This window comes from Caloenas nicobarica, chromosome 5, assembly GCF_036013445.1.
Source record: "Caloenas nicobarica isolate bCalNic1 chromosome 5, bCalNic1.hap1, whole genome shotgun sequence".
NCBI classification, from domain to species: Eukaryota; Metazoa; Chordata; class Aves; order Columbiformes; family Columbidae; genus Caloenas; species Caloenas nicobarica.
In genome coordinates, this window is record NC_088249.1 from 48,711,164 (window position 1) to 48,731,749 (window position 20,586).

The 20,586-nt window shown below is 39.2% G+C and overlaps 1 protein-coding gene across 3 annotated transcripts in view; it reads right to left on the reverse strand.

Annotated features, from left to right (window-relative positions):
• The window catches only part of LRP5 (LDL receptor related protein 5), a 186,455-nt gene that overhangs the window by 157,194 nt on the left and 8,675 nt on the right, over positions 1–20,586 (reverse strand). The window contains exon 2 of one of the 3 annotated variants that reach the window (XM_065635180.1): positions 5,052–5,151. The exons of the other annotated variants lie outside the window; for them this stretch is intronic. The gene's annotated coding sequence lies outside the window, so the exon portion shown is untranslated. The remainder of the gene's footprint in view (positions 1–5,051; positions 5,152–20,586) is intronic. 3 annotated transcript variants of the gene reach the window in all.

Sequence of the window (20,586 nt, forward strand, 5' to 3'; positions counted from 1 at the left end):
AAAACACGTTAGTATTACTGGCATCTACAGATACTAAAGCACTGAGTATGAATATGGCAGAAGAGGATTTCTTTTCCCAGATCAGAGGGGCTAACAGTACAGCAGAAGTAATGTGGAAGTTTCATGAGACTAAAATGCACATTACCCAAAAATCTCTTCCTTCCAAGTCAGACAAAGGAGTAAAAGACAGAGGGAAGAACAGGCCCAATTCTGTATCTCTGTAATATGGATAGCATCTTCAACATAGTTAGGAGTTCAAACTGAGGTCCTTCAACAATACCTTCAACAATGCCTTCTGCCAGTCCATAAATCCAGGTTTAGAGCAAATTAAGTCTTCATGGTTTAGAAGCTTGGTTCACCAAGTTGAAGTAGTAACAACACAGGGCAAGTTCTGATGCCTTTCAGTAGCAGGCTGGAAGCTACCAGTATGTGCTGGGTCAGCTGAGATAGGGTTAATGTCCACAGGTAGCTGGGGGGATGACACAGCCAGGACAGCTGACCCAAAGGAGTATTTGATACCACACAAGGTCATGCTCAGTTATAAAGAGAGGGCTGGCCAGGGTGCGAGCCTCTCCTTCTGACTGCCGGGAGCAGGGCATTCTGGGATGCTGTCGGTTCTTTCTGGACTGTGCAGTCCAGTGCTTTTGTGTTTCCAGTGCAAGCTGCTGTCTGGAATGGGAGGGGGAGGTTTCAGTGTGAGTTACAGTCAGAGTTGACAATCACTGTTTAGAGGAAAAGGTTGCTTGGAAAGGCGGGCTGCACCGGGATTACCACGTAGTGAGAGATCGCACTGTGTATCCCTCACTTTGTATATTTTTTCATTATTATAATATTATTGTTACGGTTTGTGGGGTTTTTTTTTTTGCTGTTCCATTAAACTGTTCTTATCCCAACCCACCAGTTTTGCCTTTTGCTTCCTGATTCTCCTCCCCATCCCACTGAGGGCAAGGGAGGGGTGAGCAAGAAGCACAGTGGTTTTAGTTGCCAGCTGGGGGGTGCTGGGGCTAAACTGCAACACAATACTAGACACAACACCCTGAGATGCTCTTACCAAGTGCCCTCCTAGATGGCAAAGACTGTGACAGAGATTCAGAACTACTGTCTTCTCGTTTGCATCACAACAAGAGAGAAATTCAAGGAAGAGTTGTAAGGAAGAAGATGATGTGGGTTCTGGAAGTTTGTGGGGACTGCTGGTAGCTTGAAGAGGCAACCACAGCCAACAAAGGTTCTAGCTGTTTGAAGTTCTAAGTGTATGGTGGGAGCTGGAGTCTTAGTACTGAATGGCAGGGAACAGGTTCTGAAAGGGGACCTAACTTAAAATTGATGCAAAAGGGATGGGAAGTTTGAAGATATCAAAAATGACAGCCATAGAGATATTCCAGCAGTACCTGTTCAAGTTCTAGATCTCTATATGCAAAGTTCAGTTGGACAATGACATCGCCTCACTGGATAACACTGGTATTCACAGACAGAAAGGAAGGAGGTAGAGAGAAAGACTCATGAGACGCAAGGAAACTAACCTAATTGAGTTGGATCTGACAGCAAGGCATACAGAAGCAGTAGTAACACTGACAGAGATTTTAGCAGAGACAAGATGACTTTTCTGTCATACCAGATCTCATCTGACATTATACCCTAAAAGGGAGATAAGTCTGTTCTTGCAATAGAGGCTGTCCCTCCACACTCTCAGAGGGAAAGGTGTGAAGATCTCAGTCCTACAACTCCTCCCTCCACCTCCCACGCAGAATATTATGAACTCTAGCATGGGGAGATTGTAAAGTTCCTCTGAAGGACTCACCATGGGGGGAGGAAGCATGATTCAAACAGAGACAAAGGCATGATTCGGCTCAGCTGCTTTTTCCAGAGGAGGACATTAAGCAGACATACTGCAGAACATTCCTTTCCAACCATAACAGCCAGACTGATGGCCAAGTTAACCACTTCATTTCTCTCCTAAAAGTGCAGGCTTGCTGCTTCATCCAGCAGTAAACAAGAAAAAGTTATCTGCAGATGTGGCTGGCAAGGCAGCCACCAAGTACAATGATGCCACCGTATGAGCCACAGCTGTGAATACCACTGGCAGGTAAGAATGCCAGTATTTCAGAAAAAGCAGCTAGATGTTGGAAGGAATGGAGCTCCCTCAGAAGCAACACACTGGCCTGTTCCGTTGGACAGTATTATAGTTACAACTGGGCAGATGGCAGTAGACTCACCATATTTCATAGAGCTTATGTTTTTAACAGAGATGGATGGAAGGCAGAGAAGAAGAAAGTTGATTACTGCCTTTTTATGTATGGTGAAGTGCTGACAACTGTAAGACTGTGTATTTTTTTTTTAAAAGTGCTGTCTTAATATCGCTTATGAATGTGATAGATATGGTGGTAAGGGAACTATGCTAAAACTGATACTGTTTCTAGTAGTCAACCAAATGAACTATACATAAAGGGTACAAATTCCCCAGTCTTATGTCTGCACAAGACAGCTTTCCTGATGCAGGTAAAACAAGTAAAATTCAGTAATTAAACACAGACAAGGATTTGCCCAAGACCATTCAGTAGATCAAGAGCAAAGCTGGAAATTGAACCCATGCTTGATTCCTAACCAGGAACAGGCCAGTGTGTTGCTTCTGAATTCAGCCATTAATTTTCATTTTTTGTTTTAATTGTATCAATCCCATCTACAGCACTTAAATTTTATTAAGTGCTTCAGGGGCAACCATTAGTCCCAGCAAAGTGATGTAGGACAAAAAAAAATTGCACTATATGATCTTTGCTGTTGGTTTCAGTAATAGTTCTGAAAACCAGTTTGATGGGGCCTCACTCATTTACCTATTAAGACTAAGATGATAATGAATTATAACCAACAGAGCATTTGTCATCACTTGCTGGTTAGCCACAAAGCTGCAACAGTTCTAAGATAAGCTGAGCAAGAGAATTTTTAAAAGTTGTATTTATAGTACTGCTTTATACTTCTTGGCATGCCTACATTTTGTCTCCTTCCCCTCAAAGCAGAAATAGAAAGACATGAGAATACTGGGGTACGTGCATGATTCTTACTGTTAAAAGCATCAGAAGTGCAGAACACGTACAAATCCTATGTACAACACAGGAGAAAAGCCTTACTTAACAACTCTTAAACCAGTTAACTAGGCTAAAGGTCATGGAAAGGTTTAACTGTGCTTCTAAGAAAAGTGACCAATGATCTTGGGAGCCTGGTACACAATATAAATGAAGATTTCATTCTAATAAGCATACAAGCTAAAATTGCCATCCAAAAATCACAGTATGTGCAACAAGTTATATTTTAAATATTATTTCAATTCTTAACAGGATGAATGCATAGGGGACATCTGTGGTTTAAGCCATGTGTACTGCTGGACAGAGAGAATAGCATACAATTATTTCAGCATTCAATGTCCCAAACCACAAAAACATTCATTACCAAGCAACAAAACCACTCCACATACACTCCTGCCACAGGCACACAAGATGGTAAAAAACAAACATCTCAAAACTTTTGCACCCAAGGATGTACGGTCTCATGGAAACTCTTAAGACAGGATATGGAGTAAACATGCCTCAACTTTCTATACTTAAAAATAGCTGTTATGCAGAAACAAGACCATGTAGGTAGGGTCCTAGCAGACTTAAATTAACCAGAGAAACTGGTTCTACAGCAAAAAGTGATCCTGCTTGTCCAGCTCTAACTCTTTTGGATGGACGCTTAAGGCATAAGGAGGCTTAGACCTTTGATGTGTAACATAAGGCTCCTTCTAAACATTTAGGGAAGTTATTCCACATGCTGTCACCCTTTTGGGTGTTATCCCCATTTTTCATGGCCTAGCTCAAGGGGAGAGAGACAGGAGCTGGTGGCAGCAGGAAGCTCACATGCCACGACACGCAGACACTACTGGAACCATAAAGATGCAGGAAAGAAGGTAAAAAGGAGAGAGGTTCAGACTTGGAAGAGAAAGGAATGTAATCAAGAGTTTAGCCAAACCTAAAATCAAGCACAACTGAAAAAAAAAAAAAACCAGTCTGACAAGAAGGCTAGGCAAGAAGGGAATATAGCATGTACAAATCCCACAGATACACATAACATTATTTTACTCTTTAAACACAACTGTTATATATTTAGGAGGAAAAAAATAATAATAATAAAAAAGTTATCTTTCTTAAATACTTCAGGCTCCACATTCTCGACCCTGGTCCTTTTTACTGGCAGCTGCTGCTGCTGCAGAGAATCTGAAATCACCAAAGATGTTGATCTTCCTGTACTAACTGCACATACTCAACCCAAGTTTAAACTTGCCAGGTACAGTCCTCCAAAGAGGTCTATTGTTTTCATCCTCAAAAAACCTTACTATAGATAAGGTGAATTCCTAGTGTAATTACTAAATTATAGAATATTCTTGCTGCAACACAGAAGTAGGTGGTAGCAGTTCGTAGAACACAAGACTAAAAAAAATCAGGCCTCCTTGGTTTCACTCCCATATATACCTCATTAGTGAACTTGAGCAGGTGCTTCAGCCCAATGATTTGTAAAAATCATTCCACCTGCTACAAACATACTCTTCCTGCTGCTGTTAATTATCTCAGAGGGCTGCCATGAAGGCTACTCATGCTTAAGCAAGGCACTTAAAGGTCTTCCAGCAGAAGGCTCCATGATGTGCTCAGCTTTTTGTTCCTGACACAGCTTTTTTTTCTCTGTGAACCACAGAGCAAGTGTGGTCAGTGAGCTGTGAAAGAAAAGAAAGCATTCTGGTAATCAAGTAAGGAGGATTCATTTCCATTTTACCTGATTTTAGGTAGAATCAAGGTCTGAAATTCAGGAGGGGACAGGAATGTTATTTTAAACCACTAAGAATATCCCCCACACTGTGTGCAGTAGATATCATGCAATTTTTGTAAATTTTACTCTTTACTAGCCTGTATTTTAAATTGTTTACATGGTCACACCGGGCATAAACCAGTGGAAGGTAATCCAATTCACGCTAGTATCCCATATTATGAAATATACTTGGTGCCGGTTTTATTTATAGGTGCTATTACCTTGAGTATCACTTCTGAATACTAGAAGACAACCGGGATCTCAGTGATCTATTTGCCATCAGGCTATAGTAAAAGGGAGGCTGTTCATCCATCAGTGTACCTAAAAGAAGTGACATGGCATTAGCCACAAATACATTGGGGGAGGGTTTCTATAAATAAATTATAGAAATTTAAAGAACATCTGGTTTAGTGGCAGCAAACTGGACAGGGTCCACAGAAATGTATATATATTAAAAAAAAAGTTTTATGTGGGTTTAGAAAACATACAAAGTTTGTTCTCATCTAGGAGAGAAGCTGGGAAGGCACGAAGATAAAGAAGAGTAAAACAACAGTCCAACCAGTAAACACTTTTATGAGGGGCTGAAGAGAATTTATTCTTGGCTACTGGAGAAATGACACACTAAAGAAATTAGATCTGGTTAGGCTCTGGGCTTTTCATTGATGCAGAAGGAAATGCAGAGATGATGCAGAGAGAAATATACTCTGAGATACTAGAACACACTAGAGAAGCTGCAGAATTGCTTGCAACAGGTGATTTTTAATAGCAGCTGGATAGCGATTCCCCAGGTGTGGCTTTTGTACAATTAATTCCTGCCTCAGCAAAAGAGTTTCACCTGTGTGTCTTGAAATAGAAGACAAAAAAAAAAAAAAAAAAAAAAGAGCTCAGTGGACTGAACTTCCCATACCATTTCACTGAAAATCTTGATTACAAGGGTGTAGAGTTGCTTGTATTTATCCTTGGTTTTACACAAAACAGTTTTAAAAACTCTCCCAGTAACATAATACTCACATCACTGTTTCTGTTGCCCTCTTGAAGAAGATTAATTTAGTAGCTTTATCAAATACTAACATTAAAATATTGTTAAATTAACAGCTACCTACCTTTTATTTTATATTTTTAAATTAATAAGCAATAAGGTTTTTTGAAGACCTTGTTATATTTTCTGGATTATGTAGGGTTCCCCAACAATAATGACAGGGTTTTAGGAAGACAAGAGATTTACTTCAGCTTGTTGTTTTTGTTTGGCATCCCAGTTTTTAAATAATAATGTTAGCAGTAACAACAAAACATAGCACTGATTATATACTATGTCATCTCCATTGGCCTAAATTAGTTCATTTCCCTTGTTCAAGAGATGACAAAGGATTTCTCAGAAGAGCATGCTCTGAAGAAGCAAAGGTGCTTCATACAAATTATGAAACTTTGGATGTGTTCAGATTGTCTGGAATGGCAATAAAATGTTTTAAAACTTTCCAACAGCACACTCTGAACTTATTCATTATTGTTTTGTCCTGTTTCTAGTTATATTATCTACTTCGAGTAAAAATCTTCACATTCCAGAATGACATGGATTCAGTATGCATAATTTAGTGCATTTCCATCTCTGCAGAGGCTGGAAGCAAGCTATGTGTGTTCAAGACCACTTTTCTGTGGACACATTTTAAAGGAAGGTTTCTCAAACTTTTCTCACAGACCACCCATCAAGCACACCACATGAACTTCCCTCCTAGTGCACAAGGCAATGGTACTCTCAGACTGTCCTTAGTACCCCTGTGGCAAATACTGAAAATGGTTACATGGTGCAGCATATTTAATCTTCTTTTAATGACGCTTAGCAGCTGGAAAGGAGGACAGCCAAGTCCATGTAAGCAGCCAACACTACACAGACCACCAAGCAGCATACAGAACGTATTTGTAGATCTGCTGAAAAACTAAACAAAAACCAGAATATCTGCTGTGATATGGCAACATTTACATCAAGTTGCTGAGATACTCATTTAAGACTCACAAGCACTTCAACCATTTTATTTAGAGGAGAACACAGATTCACTAGAGCACAAAGCAATTTTCATCTGGTCTGTGTTTTTAGAATAAATTTCTAAACATGATTGCAAAACTGGCTCTTGGCAATCGCTCCATGTGAAATGCACAACTGGTGTTCAGCCAAACAGTTGTGAGGACTGCAGTCTCATGCAATCCCGACTAGCTGATGCTAAACAGATAATACCTCTGAATCCCCATTTCTTCCTGACCTCAGATTCTCACCCAAGCATTTTACAGAAGATAAAATATACAAGGGATTTTCCCAAAAGCAGAAGTATATTGTTCGCAACAACTTGCTTATTCTTCTGAGGATTCTGCTGCAATTTGCTACTCAAGAACCATAATGCACACAACAGCTTAAATGTAAATATACTCTCTGTTGGGGGTTAGGGCATTTTGGCTCCAGGCAGACACCCAACAACAAGCTTTGAAAACTAGCACTTTGAAAACAGCTGTGAAGCTGAGCATCCTCCAGTCTTAAAAGTCAACTTTTGAGTTTGGTGCTGGTTAGAGATTAGAACCTGCACTGAACTGCAGGGGAGGCTAAACTGACAACTTCGGTCATGATGAGCAAAGCTCCCAAGGTCCACTGGAAATCCCAGTCTAAATGTCGACAATAAACCCCACAAGGAAGGTGAAAACTTTGCCACTCTTTAAGAATAACTACGCAGCAGTACCTCACAGGTCTGCACTGGGATGCCTAAGTCCAACACTGTGTCCAAATGGAGGAATTGGATAGCAGAAGGAGACCCATCACATACGCATAGGCGATCTACTGACCAGCACCACAGCTGGTCTCCAAACTTCCTCTACGTTAAGAACAATGTGATACAAGGAAGGCTGTCACAGGCCTCACACACAGCTGTTGTCTCAAGATGTGATGAGCAAACTTTTCCAGATCCATCATAGACTACTGCACTGGACACTCACCTCCTCCAGCTATACAAAGCTATGGTCTTTACACTGCTGTCTGTAAGAGTGAAAGATGCCGTAAACCACTTAAGATTTGTAACCCTGGGTCCAAAAAACTAACTCTACGGGCTATCATTAATGACAAATTACTTGCACTGAGGGGAGTACTGCTTTATAGTATCCCTCACGTAAAAGCCTGCAGTGACTCTACCTCAGCTAGAAGCTCAGTTCAGAAGTCTCTGAGGACTGTGTTCTGAGGTAAGTCACTCAGCAAGTCGCTGAGGAGGTATCATCATAAAAATACAGTTGCTGACAGCAGGCACATTCACGTCAAGGGCAAGTCCCTGGCCCTTTTATGACAATACACTGTTATCAACTACTGCAGCACTAGCCGAGGCATTTGCCAAATATAATAGAAGTTCAGACTTGTGTTTTACCTATAGCTGTTCAGATACTAAAGAACAAATACTTTCCCTTTCTCCTCAGCCTGGTTAACTGATACACAAATTTGTTTATTACCTGATCAGACAGCATATTTGCATCAACCTATTCTGATGTAGAACTTAAGAAAGCAATGACTTAAACTTGACACGAGTAGTGATGTTCATGTGCATGGTGCTAGCAAAGTCCACCCCGCGACCCTCTCTTTGCAAGGTGGCGGATTGTGCATTAATTCCTTATTGGATTGTGTTTCGATGCTGGACCCAGAGAACTGAGTTAGGAATGCATGTTCATGGGGTGGCACAGTACTGGGAAGGAATTTGGCAGATAAGGATTTGATTTCCATTCTACCAGACCACCCTGTTCAAATATCACTCGTCTTTGCATTGTTTCTGTAATACCAAATGCTTTCATTGTCTTGTCAGTGAGAAGGTTTCATATTTTGATTAAGAATTCTTTAAAGTACAAACTTGTATTTTATCTAATTCTAGAGAACACTAGTTTGAATCCCATAACAGTGTTTAACATATTCGAACCACACTGGAGCTATCAGCTGACTTATGATGGTTTTCTTTGTGAGAATTAATACGGCACTCTACGTGTAACCACAAAAATTTGAAACAGCCTGTCCATTGAGATCTCTGGTATTTTCTGACTTTAGAATAAGCAGAAGTGACATTGAAGTAGTCTCTTACATGGTACTGCTGCTTTGCCAAAACAGGTAAGTGTAAAGGCAGCACATAAAAATAGGGATGGGGGATGTGGCAGGAAAAAAAACATACTTGGGTGTTTCACATTCTGTGATGCGGAGTATATGGTAATAATTTTGCTGTTATTTTAAATGGGGTAGGCATGGGTTTCCCCCCAGCCCCATGTTATGCTTAGTAGTTTTAAAACTTCAGAGAACACTGAAAATTTGTCCTGCTTCTGCACAAACTGGTTTAGAAGAATGCAGACAAAGGGATAGCTTCCTTGAACATCTAAACACTACTTTTGTTGTGGGTAACAGTTCAGATCAATCCACAAATGAAAAAAAAAAAAAAAACACAAACCTGCAGTGTCTCCTTTTTAGATTCTGGATGCCAATGGAAGCAAAGTTCAGGGTGGGTGTTTTGTGGGTTTGGTTTTTATGGGTTTGTTTGTTTGTATTGGGTTTTGTTTGTTTGTCTGTTTTGGGGTGTTTTGGTTGGTTGGTCGGTTGGTTTGTTGTTGTTGGTTGGGTGGGGGGTTTGTGGAGGTTTTTTGTGTTTGTTTGGGATTTTGTTGGTTTGGGGTTTTTTTTGCCCTGGCTTATTTTATTCCTCTTTGGTTTGGCAGAGAGCTCTCACCAATAATAGTAGATTATGTAGCAATGATGGTTCCAAACTTTTAATGGATAAAATAGTGGTTCTACATCATTTGGAAAATTTGGCTTGCAAATTTTCTTGAGAAATTTAACAAATACAGGCTCGACAAAGGTATGCTTCTTTCTGATCTGAAGTGTTTCCAATTTCTAGTTCCAGATGTTACATTAACTCCAAAAGATGCAAATATTAAGCAAGCTAGAAAAAGTCATTTTACTTCTATCTCCACCAGGCATATGTTATGTACCCTTGAAACTGTAATACGTTTATAAAATGCCAGAAACTACTCAGCAAAAGCACGTGCTGGATTCAGCTGCTGGCAAATGTTATTCTTTGGAACAAAAGTATAGATAAGTCAGATGTGGAAGACGCAAACATAGGTTCCACAATCTGTCATGATTTTCTTCTAGCAGTTAAGAATCTTCCCCAATAAAGCCATCTTATTAAAGGGAACCTGTCACATGATACTGGCTTTTAGAGAGTGTGAAGTTGACAGTTTTCAGCACCAAATTGCAGACAGGACTTCTGATTTTTGTGCAAATAGCATAACTGTCTTCCAGACCAATATGCAAGATTTTGGTTTTGTGAGAGCTCATTAGGAAGGAGAGCAAAAAGAAGATAAGGTGAGAAGGATTATTTAAGATAATGAAATCTGTAATATTGTGCTTGTATTTATATTGCTGATACTACTTTGTGTCCTTTAATGTAGCAAATAAATACAGTAATCTGGCCCAAGCTTTGTAAATTGCTCCTTGCTGGAGATGATTCTGCTTTAGCCAAGAACATTAGTTAAACTAAATTCATTCCTTATGGCTTCTTTTGTCTCTCTAAGGTCACCGTTTGTCCTGCAAGTTATCTGAAGCTTTTGTTCTGCCAGAACTACACAAAGGATGATTTTCTACTTTCTTCTTTATTATTTTACAAATCTGTTTTTCAGTATCATGGAGGCAAAGACATGGTGCTTCCCATAATTTAGCTTTTTCTCACACATTTGTTCAAAAAATAGTGGATTTGCTGGAAGAGACAGCATGTCAGGTTTTCAGTAACTTTTCCTCCGTTTTTTGTCAGAAGTTAGTCAAGGGTCAGAAAAAAAAAATCATCTGACTTGCTTTATTTTGGGGTTAAAATGGTCATAGTATATTACAAATTGAGTATCTCTTCCAAGGTCTGAGGGGAAGAATTAATTAAAAGAGGTGTCATGATGCCATTGAATACAGCTGTTTTGACAAATTGATTTAACGTATCTTTAGTGACTAGTGTATCATTTTTATGGACATAATGGAATAGGATTCTATGGTCTTTGGGGCATGGCAGCACTCTGCTGTTAATGCAAATTAATCCTAGCATTATTTTCAATGGCATTGCAGTTCACATACTTGCAAAGCGTGTGGTCAGCTTGAACTGAACTGGCTGATAAGGCAGGTAAGTAAATATTGCACAATAACTGATGACATTCTTGCTTTAGAGGGTAGACCACATTCTCTTATCATTTACCTGGCAGCCATCATCGGCAGCTGTGATACGTTTTTATCCCTGAGTCCAAAAATTTTTGTTAAGGTTTCTGCTGGTGACTATGTTTACTTCAACAATGAGTCCCAAGGACTCTTAGTTCCAAACTAAGATTTGGTAGTATGTCGCTGTTGGACAGAAAAGCTTGAGTGGTGTTTATCCTGCAAAATTATTTTCCCTTTAAATTGGAGGTGCACATGGTTCACTCATAATCCTGCTATCGCAAATTAGTGAAGATCATAAACTGGCAAAAGTTGTTCCTTCATCAAGGTATACAAAGGGTCCCTAGCAGAGAGCAATGAAGTACAAATGCTAGCCTAGCTGAAGAAACATAAAATAATCATCTGTGCTATTTGTCCCGCCAAAATGTGGAAAAAGGACATTTCCAGAGAAAAGAGATGTCGCCTCCAAACCTATAGAATAAAAGAGGCTTTCCACATTTGGACCTGTGTTGGTAATATTCAAAAGAAAGCAGATTGTATCAGTCTCTTTGTATTATACCTATTTTTATAGGCTGGCAGTTTTTGTGTGCAAGAAGAGAAACGTGTTTTGGAATTCAGCTCCAGAATGCTAACTACTGCTCTGTACAATCTCATGGTTATTAAGTGGTCACTCCTCTCAGTGTCGGTTGAATTCTGGTGTTACATGTAATTGTGTAATATGTAATCAAGTATAAAGGTCCCAAAAAGGAGACTAAATAGAATATTAAAGAACCAGCGATGCACTGCAGTGAGGGAATGTTGTAAAATGGCAAGCGGCACAGCAGCTAGAGGGGTTCCCCAAATTCCCAGGGCAGTGCAGGGTGAAGTACATACTCTCCCGAACACAGTATTCCAAAGCATGCAAATTGAGCTCCAGCTACATTGTGTCAGCAGGGATTTTGATTTAAATATGTCCTTTGTATTGAGTGGGGTCAGATGTGTTTTGTTGTGCCTGAAGCTGAGTCTTGTACTGAACTTATTTTTCCCTTTCCCCATTCCTGCCCATCCCCAGTTACATATTGTTCCCCATCCCCCCGTCTCCTACTACCTCATGGATGTTTTAGTGCCCTGGAATATGCCAACGAGACTGCATGCATAGTTGCTTTCCTTGAGCCAATCCTGTCAAAATGATGTAGGTTAAAAAAGGCAGGTACATTAAAAAAAAAAAAAAGTACTAAGGCAACTTCTTCACCCAGTTCATCTGCAGCCAGAATATAGTCTGGTTGCAGACTTGCAGAGCGCTGTCTCTGTGCTGCTGTATCTTGTACACATGATGCTCAGGGGAAGGAACCTTATAGGTGGTTTTGTGCTTTAAAAAAAAATAATATGGTGGCACACACAAGTCTGCCTTACTTTTATGCTTTAAACATAGACCTAGCCATCCACAAACTCGCAACTTAAGATTTCAAAATATTTCCATGTAGAGCTACAACAAATTCTTACTCATCTTTTATTTTTCAAGTTAGGCTTATTTACCTCTCATATTTACATGCAAGGGAGAAGGGCTATTTCCCCTACATACTAAAAATAGAAGTCATGCTTAAAAATATATATATTATGCCCCAAAGGTAAGGTTTATGTGAATAATTTTTAAAAAAACAAACACACAGAAGACACCTTAAATTTCATTAGTGAATTGCAAGAAAATTGAACACAGTGCCTGCATCCACCTAGCCTTTGAAGCACTGCATGAAAGAGAAAGCTGAACAACCATAAGAAAAATCTACCTTCTCTAAAAACTAGATGTAAACTAGACCACAAAAGCACTTGCTTTTTATGAAAAACAGCTTTCTTCTCAAATACAACAACAAAAAGGCAATCAACAAAAAAGAAAACCAAACCCACACCAAACAAGCACTAACTTGAAGCACAGTTGACGGAAGCCCTTCCCTTCTATACTAAACTTCTCATATACTAAGCTTCTCATTCTGTAACTAAATACTTGCTCACAATTAGGGTAACCTTCACTTTCTACTTACAGAAAGCACTGTAACATTACAGTAAAAGTAGTACAAAGTGGAGACATTCAAAACCCACCTGTGCACCATTCCTGTGCAATCTACTCCAGGTGAACCTGCTTTAGCAGGTGGGTTGGACTAGATGATCTCCAGAGGTCCCTTCCAACCCCAACCATTCTGTGATTCTGTGAAACAGATAAATTGCTTATCAAGCTCATCTAGTGCAGCAATTAACTAAATAAGATGCAAATAAAAATGAGGATTTCTTTCTCCTTCAAAAAGGGGACCTAAAATCCTGAACTCACTGTTCATGTCAGTCTTCTATTAATTACCATGTGCAATATGGGTCAACCTTGCCATCAAAAGACCTCACTTGGGTGACAGAAATTAACTCACTTTTGAGGACAGTTCAGGCTTGTCTCCTTTGCTGTGACTAATACTTGAAATGTAGAGCAGCATTGTGCAATACATGTTATCAACTCAGCAGGAATGAGATCCAAAACTCATTTTATGAAAGTTACTGAGAAGCCAATAACTATTATAGAAGCCATCATCTATCCACTACTTCTCAATAATTGCACCATAAAGCTCTGAAGCAAGAAGATGCACTTTGTTTTCTGTATGTTATCAACATGTGAAAAACATCAACTTTCTCATGTTTTATGTGGAGGAAGTTAGGGCATCTAAAACCTCTCAAGAATGTGCTCCAATGGTTACCGCATTATGTTGTTTCCTTTACAAAACTCTAGAATGCAGAGTACGTTTATATATACATATATATATATCACACATTTATATATATACACTTAGTAAGGTAAAAGACTTGACACCAAATGACACCAGACATTTCTAAAGGCTACCTAAGTTGAAGCTTTCAAACTAAAAACTTCATCCCATGCAGTAATTGTCCAAGGACACAACAGAACAGCACAACATCAAAGGAGAAAATATCTATCTGCTCCTGCGCAACAGTTAATCTATACAATTAACCCTCTATCACATTACACTATAAATGCAAACACATGCTCCATTTCTGTGTTGCTCAGAAGATTCTCCAAGATGCTATTCTTGTTACTAATGAGGTGCAGCACAAACAATTAAAGACTTGTAAAAATAACACATCGAGTTTAGATTTTATTTATTAAAAAAAAAAAAAAACACAAAGAACAAAACAGCACAGTCTGTGTAACATCTGAATTGCATGGAAAAATGTGGCATTATCCTTCCTTCAAAGTTGACTATGTTAGACTCAAAATCCTTGATCTTGAAGTATCAGTTTTATTAGACTAGATAAAAATTGATTAAATTCATATTTTACCCTATATCATACAGCAACATCTCTCTCTCCTCACTGATGCAGGTATTTATTAATAAACACATTGAGGGGGGAGAGGAGAGAGGAAAGTGGAGAGAAGAGGAGACAGAGGATAAAACCCAAAATAATAATAAAAAAGAGCATGGAAAAGACATCCTACAAAACAAAAGGTAACTAAAGAGGTTACTTTCAACCCAGTCCTCTAATCTAGTTTACTACATAGCCACACATTTTCATGTTGTCACTGGATGTTCCTAATTTACACCACAATTGCAAACAAATTCCTCTTCATTCAGGCTTAAAGTAACACCAATAGTTACAAAAAGGTTCCCAGTAGACTCTAGAACATTTAAAATTAGTAAATCCACTAAGCGGCATGACACTGTTGCAAGCTCATTTGCAGTGACCTGTCCCTAAATATTGGTGGTTTTGTTTGTTTGTTTTGTTTGTTTAAAAAACACCACACACAAACTTCTCCAGGATTTAGGAAGCAACAAGAGACCCATTTCTTCAGTCCAATTTAAATATCAAATCAACCTCTGGGAAAGAAAAATAAATATTAATGAAAATCTAAACAGTAAGCTGCAGGATAAAGTAAATCCAGGGCTTTTTGGGCTTTGCATGTAAACTTTTGTGTACTTTTCAAATAAAGCCTTTTTTGTTGGTGCCAATTTTACAACTGTATAGAAAGATGTGCTTTGAGGTTGCTAATAGACAAGTTTTGGGAATTCTTCTTTAATATAACATGAATTTCCAGGTGTCAGAACTAGAAAGTTTCATGCCATTTCAGACACTGGAAAGCATTTTGAAATCATTACTGCTTTGCCAAGCCATTGCTGAAGCCAGTACAACAGGTGGAGTTGAAGTTGGAATATATGTAGTGTCCAGCAGAGAGTCTGATCATACATTTGGCACGTGCTCAGCCAAATGTGGGAGACAGGCACAGACTGCTATCTGCTGTAGACTGATCTATTTGTTCCCAGCAAAAATTATCCTTCTAGGGATAAGCAATATTTATGACAGGACTTTGAATAAATTACCATTCCATATTTCAAAATCTTCGTAAATAAAGATAATAAAATACACTCATTTTGGCCACATATACAACAGTGATCTGACAACTGACATCATACACATCAATAACAGGAAAAAGAACACAGATGAAGCCCAAAGTTTAGAAATTGAACTTGGGATAGCATAAAACGTTAAAGTTTCATTGAAAGAAATGTTGCCAAGCACACTAAGCAAACACAACTTACTGAAATACTCACAGTAATCTGTCCCCAGTGTCCTGCTGATGTTTAGATAGGAAAATAACCCTGTAAAGGTCATTCCTTTTTATAAACAGCCAACATTTATTGAGACTTCGTAATAACAAACTGGTGCTAAAGATTCTTTTTGCAATCATAAGTGTGTGCGTGTAATGCTTCCCCATCTCCCACTGTGCTTGACTGCTCTATTCTTCCATACAAACACTTCAGTTTAAAAAAAAAAAAAAAGGTTATAAAAGTTATCAAAACTCTAGCTTTGGAAAAAAATGGTAGGTTTTTGTAGAATTCAGTATATTGCTTTTGCCTCACAATAAAGTACCAGAAAAGTTACACAGAAGAAAGCATTGCGTGCAGCTGTAATTAAGAGCACAGCAGCTGACAAGTTATATTTTTGTCTCTGCAACAGCTCCATGTGCCTCCAGAAACCATGCAAAGGCTTTTCATTAGCACTCGTACATAGTATCTCAATTGCTATGAAGCTTTACTGAACCAATGATGACTTCCTGTCAACACAGTGGTTGGCAACAGCAATGAAGTGATTTTAGTTTCCAACATAGACCAAGATTTTATTTATTTAAAAACAACAACAAACTCCAAACTGTGACTCTAGTCTCAATGAGCATAGGAAACAATGTGTAAAGCAACTTCTTCCCTGTTAATGGCCAGGGAACTAAACAGCTAGAGAATTTAGCAGTTAATTAAAAAAGAACAGCAGAATTTACAAGTAAAAGAACAAATTCCTACCCTGTACTAGTATGCTGGTTTGAGTGTACTTGTCCTGTAGTGTGAACTCTCAAGCACATCTTTACTTCTCTTGTTTCTTTCAAGAGCCATGTCCTGGTTTTGTTAAAAACAAGTTTCTCTTTTAGTGAATTTCCCCGTCAGCTAAAGTCGTCTTACTAACTGCAGTTTTCCTGAAAGTTAGGTACGTGTTTTGGTAGACATAGCAATGGAATGCAAGGTCATTGATAATGATGCATCCCGCGAGATGTGCAAGCAGGAGGTGAACTGAAAATTGACCAACTAAAGTATTCCATCCCATTCACATGATACTTCATATAAAAGTGGGGGATCACGAGGATCTTGTCCCTTTTTCCTTATGGCCGACATTGGGAGAGGACTTTGCGAGTTGTCCCTGCAAACTGAGGCCTAGTGACAGACTGAATCCAGTTCCGGTTGGCTGCAGAGTCCAGTCCAGGACTTCGGGTGCCGGCCCTACACCTGCCGGAGCAGTTGCCGGGACTTTCAAGATTGGTTTTGTATATTTTGTATTATTTTCTCTATTTTATTGGTAGCATTAGCAAAACATTTTTAATTTTTCCAACCCTCTTCTCTCTGTCCTTCTTTCCCTCCCAATCGCCTGTCCTTAGTGGGAAGGGGGGAGAGGGAGGGGCTGAAGGGGAAAGCAGGGGGAGAGGAGGTTAACAATACGTCTGCCACGGTTTTATTGTCACCCCACAATCAAACCACGACAGGCCAAAAATTTATTTGGAAGAAACTCTTGCCATGTCACCTGAAATATCCTCACAGGCTCCTGGCAAAATTGTCAAGAGAAGGAATACCTAGAAGAAGGCATCCTCCCTCAGAAACTAGCATTCGTGGACAAGAAGGTCCTAACAGTCTATCAACAAGCATATGGGCAGGTATCACGTTATAACATGATAAACAACCATGACATAAAATATAAACAACCATGATATACAATCAGTCTATATCAAGATGTGACCAGCAGATGCTCAGATTAACTAACAAAAGCCTGTTACACAATCCCAATCTCTACAGCACAAAATGACATCCAAGGCTAAGACTGAGAAAGGACTAAAATAAAGTATTCCAGAACAGATCTTTGTGGGGAAACCATTCCAAAATATAAGCACTCTTGGGGAAGTAACTGTGGAATAGCTGTTAGAATATGAATTCAAAAGCTATCTCAAACAAAGCAAGCTTTCTTACCCTACAAATCTGTATAAGGAAAATTATATTAACAGGTCCCTAGAACATTCCTCAAAGTTGGGCGCTGCAGTACATCTCCTTTAAAAATAAAACTTTCTTCTGTGTCCCTGCAATGCTGACTTCACAGAATTCTAGGAATCAGAAAGGCACCAAAAAAAGCACACTAGAATCTTTACCTGTACCTACCAAGTGCCTTCTGGATGGCCACAGAGGCTTTTACACACACATTTTACGTATGTCAAAGAGCAAGTACAGTGTGAAGGACTGAGTCAGCTGTACTGAGAACATACAGTACTCTACATCTTCCCTCATTGCACACAGAATTTCTCAGGAAGAAAAACAAACAAACAAACAAAGAGAAAACAAACAAACCCCACAAACTAACACAACACCACCCTCAGAATAACCAGGCAAGAGGTCAATGCTTACAAAGATCCCATAGCCATTGTTCAGAGAAAACATGTCACTTGCATCATTCCACACATGCAATAAGCTCTAGGCTGGCTGAATTCTGCCTCTGAGGACCAGCACCAGATGTGCTTAATTTCCAGATGCCAGGAGTTCCACACCCTGGCGATCAGAACCAGAGTTATTTTCCATGAGCTGTAATTACTGTAGCAGGATGGAAAAGAGCTGGATGTGTCAAGGTGGTAATCCCCAAGGTAAAAGAATCCTAGATCACTTACATTTTTCGCAGATAACAATGAAGACCTTAATTTGGACCATGCAATTTGAGAGATAATATGGAACAGAGGTCACAAGTGTAAAGTACTTCTATCTACTTGTCCTGGTTTCGGCTGGGATACAGTTAATTTTCTTTCTAGTAGCCATGTTTTGGATTTAGTATGAAAAGACAGTTGATAATACATTGATGTGTTAGTTGTTTCCAGGTAGTCAAGGACTTTGCGGCTTCCCGTGCTCTACCAGATGCACAAGAAGCTGGGAGAGAGCACAGCCAGATCAGCTGACCCAAGCTGCCCAAAAGGATATTCCATACTATATGATGGCATGCTCAGTATATAAACTGGAGTTGCCCAGGGGGCAAATACTGCTGCTCAGGAAAAGGGCTATTGCTGTCATGGTGAGCAATTGCATGGGGCATCACTTGTTTGTTATATTCTATTATTATTATTATTATTTTCTCTTCCCTTGCTGCCCTATTAAACTGTTCTTATCTCAACACGAGGGGGTTTTTTCCCTTTCTAATTCTCTCTCCCATCCTACTTGGTGGGAGGTGAACAAGCAGCTGCATGGTCCTACCTGCCAGCGGGTTTAAATCACAACGCTGCTCATCTTTTCTCCATTGTGCACTAGGCTGAATGCCAAGTACCAATCCCCAAACACAGGCTAAGCTGCAGCTTCTCCATTTTTACCAATTCTGTCATGGGCAGACAATGTTAATGGAGCCCCATGCTAAGGGGACAGCAAGCAGCTTCTTCAAACTGCCAGAAATAGAAGGGTGTTTGGGGTAGGTTTTTTGAGGGGTTTTTTTGGTGGTGGTGGTGGTTTGGTTTGTTTTGTTTTCCCTTCCATTCAATGATGCTGCCTCATCATCCTACTTAGAGAAGTAATCCAACAAGTTTCCAAGAGCTCTCCTGACTACTGTTTTTAATTAATTACCCACCTACAGATATTCCAGCCTTTAGCAACCTTGGTTCTTCACACAGTGGGGCAGGGGGAGCACAACACAAAGCAGGCAGGTAAAAGGAAAAACAATACACAAGATACCTGCCTCAAAGAGCTTTCAAGCTGAGAAGAAATACTACCAACACAGGAGAAGGATAAAACATGCAGAAATAATAAAATAAAAACTGCTAAAGGTATGGAAAGTGTTTATGCAAGATTAAAGATTTAGGTGCACAATAATGATCAGGCATACAATTTTGATTAATAAAATACACACCACCCTACCTTTTCAGGGGTACTTTACCTACCATTCTGTTAGTTTCCATCTTCGTTTCTAATGAAACACCAGTCATTGAGAGATTAATTAAAAAAAAAAAAACAAAGGAAGTTTATTACTAGAAAATTATCTACCCTGTTTCCCTGAAAATAAGACAGAGTTGGTATTAATTTTTGCTCCAAAAGATGCTTACTTTTTTACATGTATAGCTGCCTGGACACTATTTAAATTGACTTTTAAAATGAACTCTAACTAGGGCTTATTTTTTGAGTAGGGCTTATATTTTGAGCATCCTGAAAAATCATGCTAGGGCTTATTTTCAGGGTAGGTCTTATTTTCAGGGAAACAGGGTAAAAAGCATATGTATAGGAAAAGATTACTAAGAGATGCTTCTTGTGTAAAACACTCCAAGATGCATTCAGAGAGAACATTTATGTATCACTGTCACCTTTTCTCAGAGGAATAGTTGAAGTGCACGGACTTAATGGCATACTTCAGTTAAAACACCAAAACCAAATCCAGGTATACTGAATTCCAGTCCCATATCTAGCGACCATGAAACTTGCCTTCTTAAAATTATGTATCGAGATCTAAAATCAGGAGTTAAAGTCTACATAAAAAGCAGTGGTTTTTTTTTTTCCTCAGAAGTGGAAGGTTATTCAATAACACAGCCATTCGAATAAAAAGAAAAAAACATAGCAGGAGAAACTGGTTAACCAAGGTTTAAGCACATAAGAACATACATACATATTATGTACACACTCATACACACACATATGTGAGATACCACCCCCTCTCCCCATCTCTCACACCGTTCCACATGTACATACTTCATCATAAACTAGCCAGGAACTTGTAAGAGATTACTTCTGCCTTGGTAAGCACTTCTGTGAACTTAGAACAAATCTGCCTCTGCTCTGAGGAACTGAGTGGTCTGGTAGCACATTTAAACTGAGTAACTACCAGTGACTAAGTAAAATCCAGGCATTCTCCAGTTCTCTGGCTCATGCAAAATGGCTTCACTTTCCACAAATGTCTTAAAAACTCTTTAAAACACTAAAATTTGCAAATGGCAGAATGACTTCAGTATCAAGCAGCATCTAACACCGGGATTTTGTCACAAT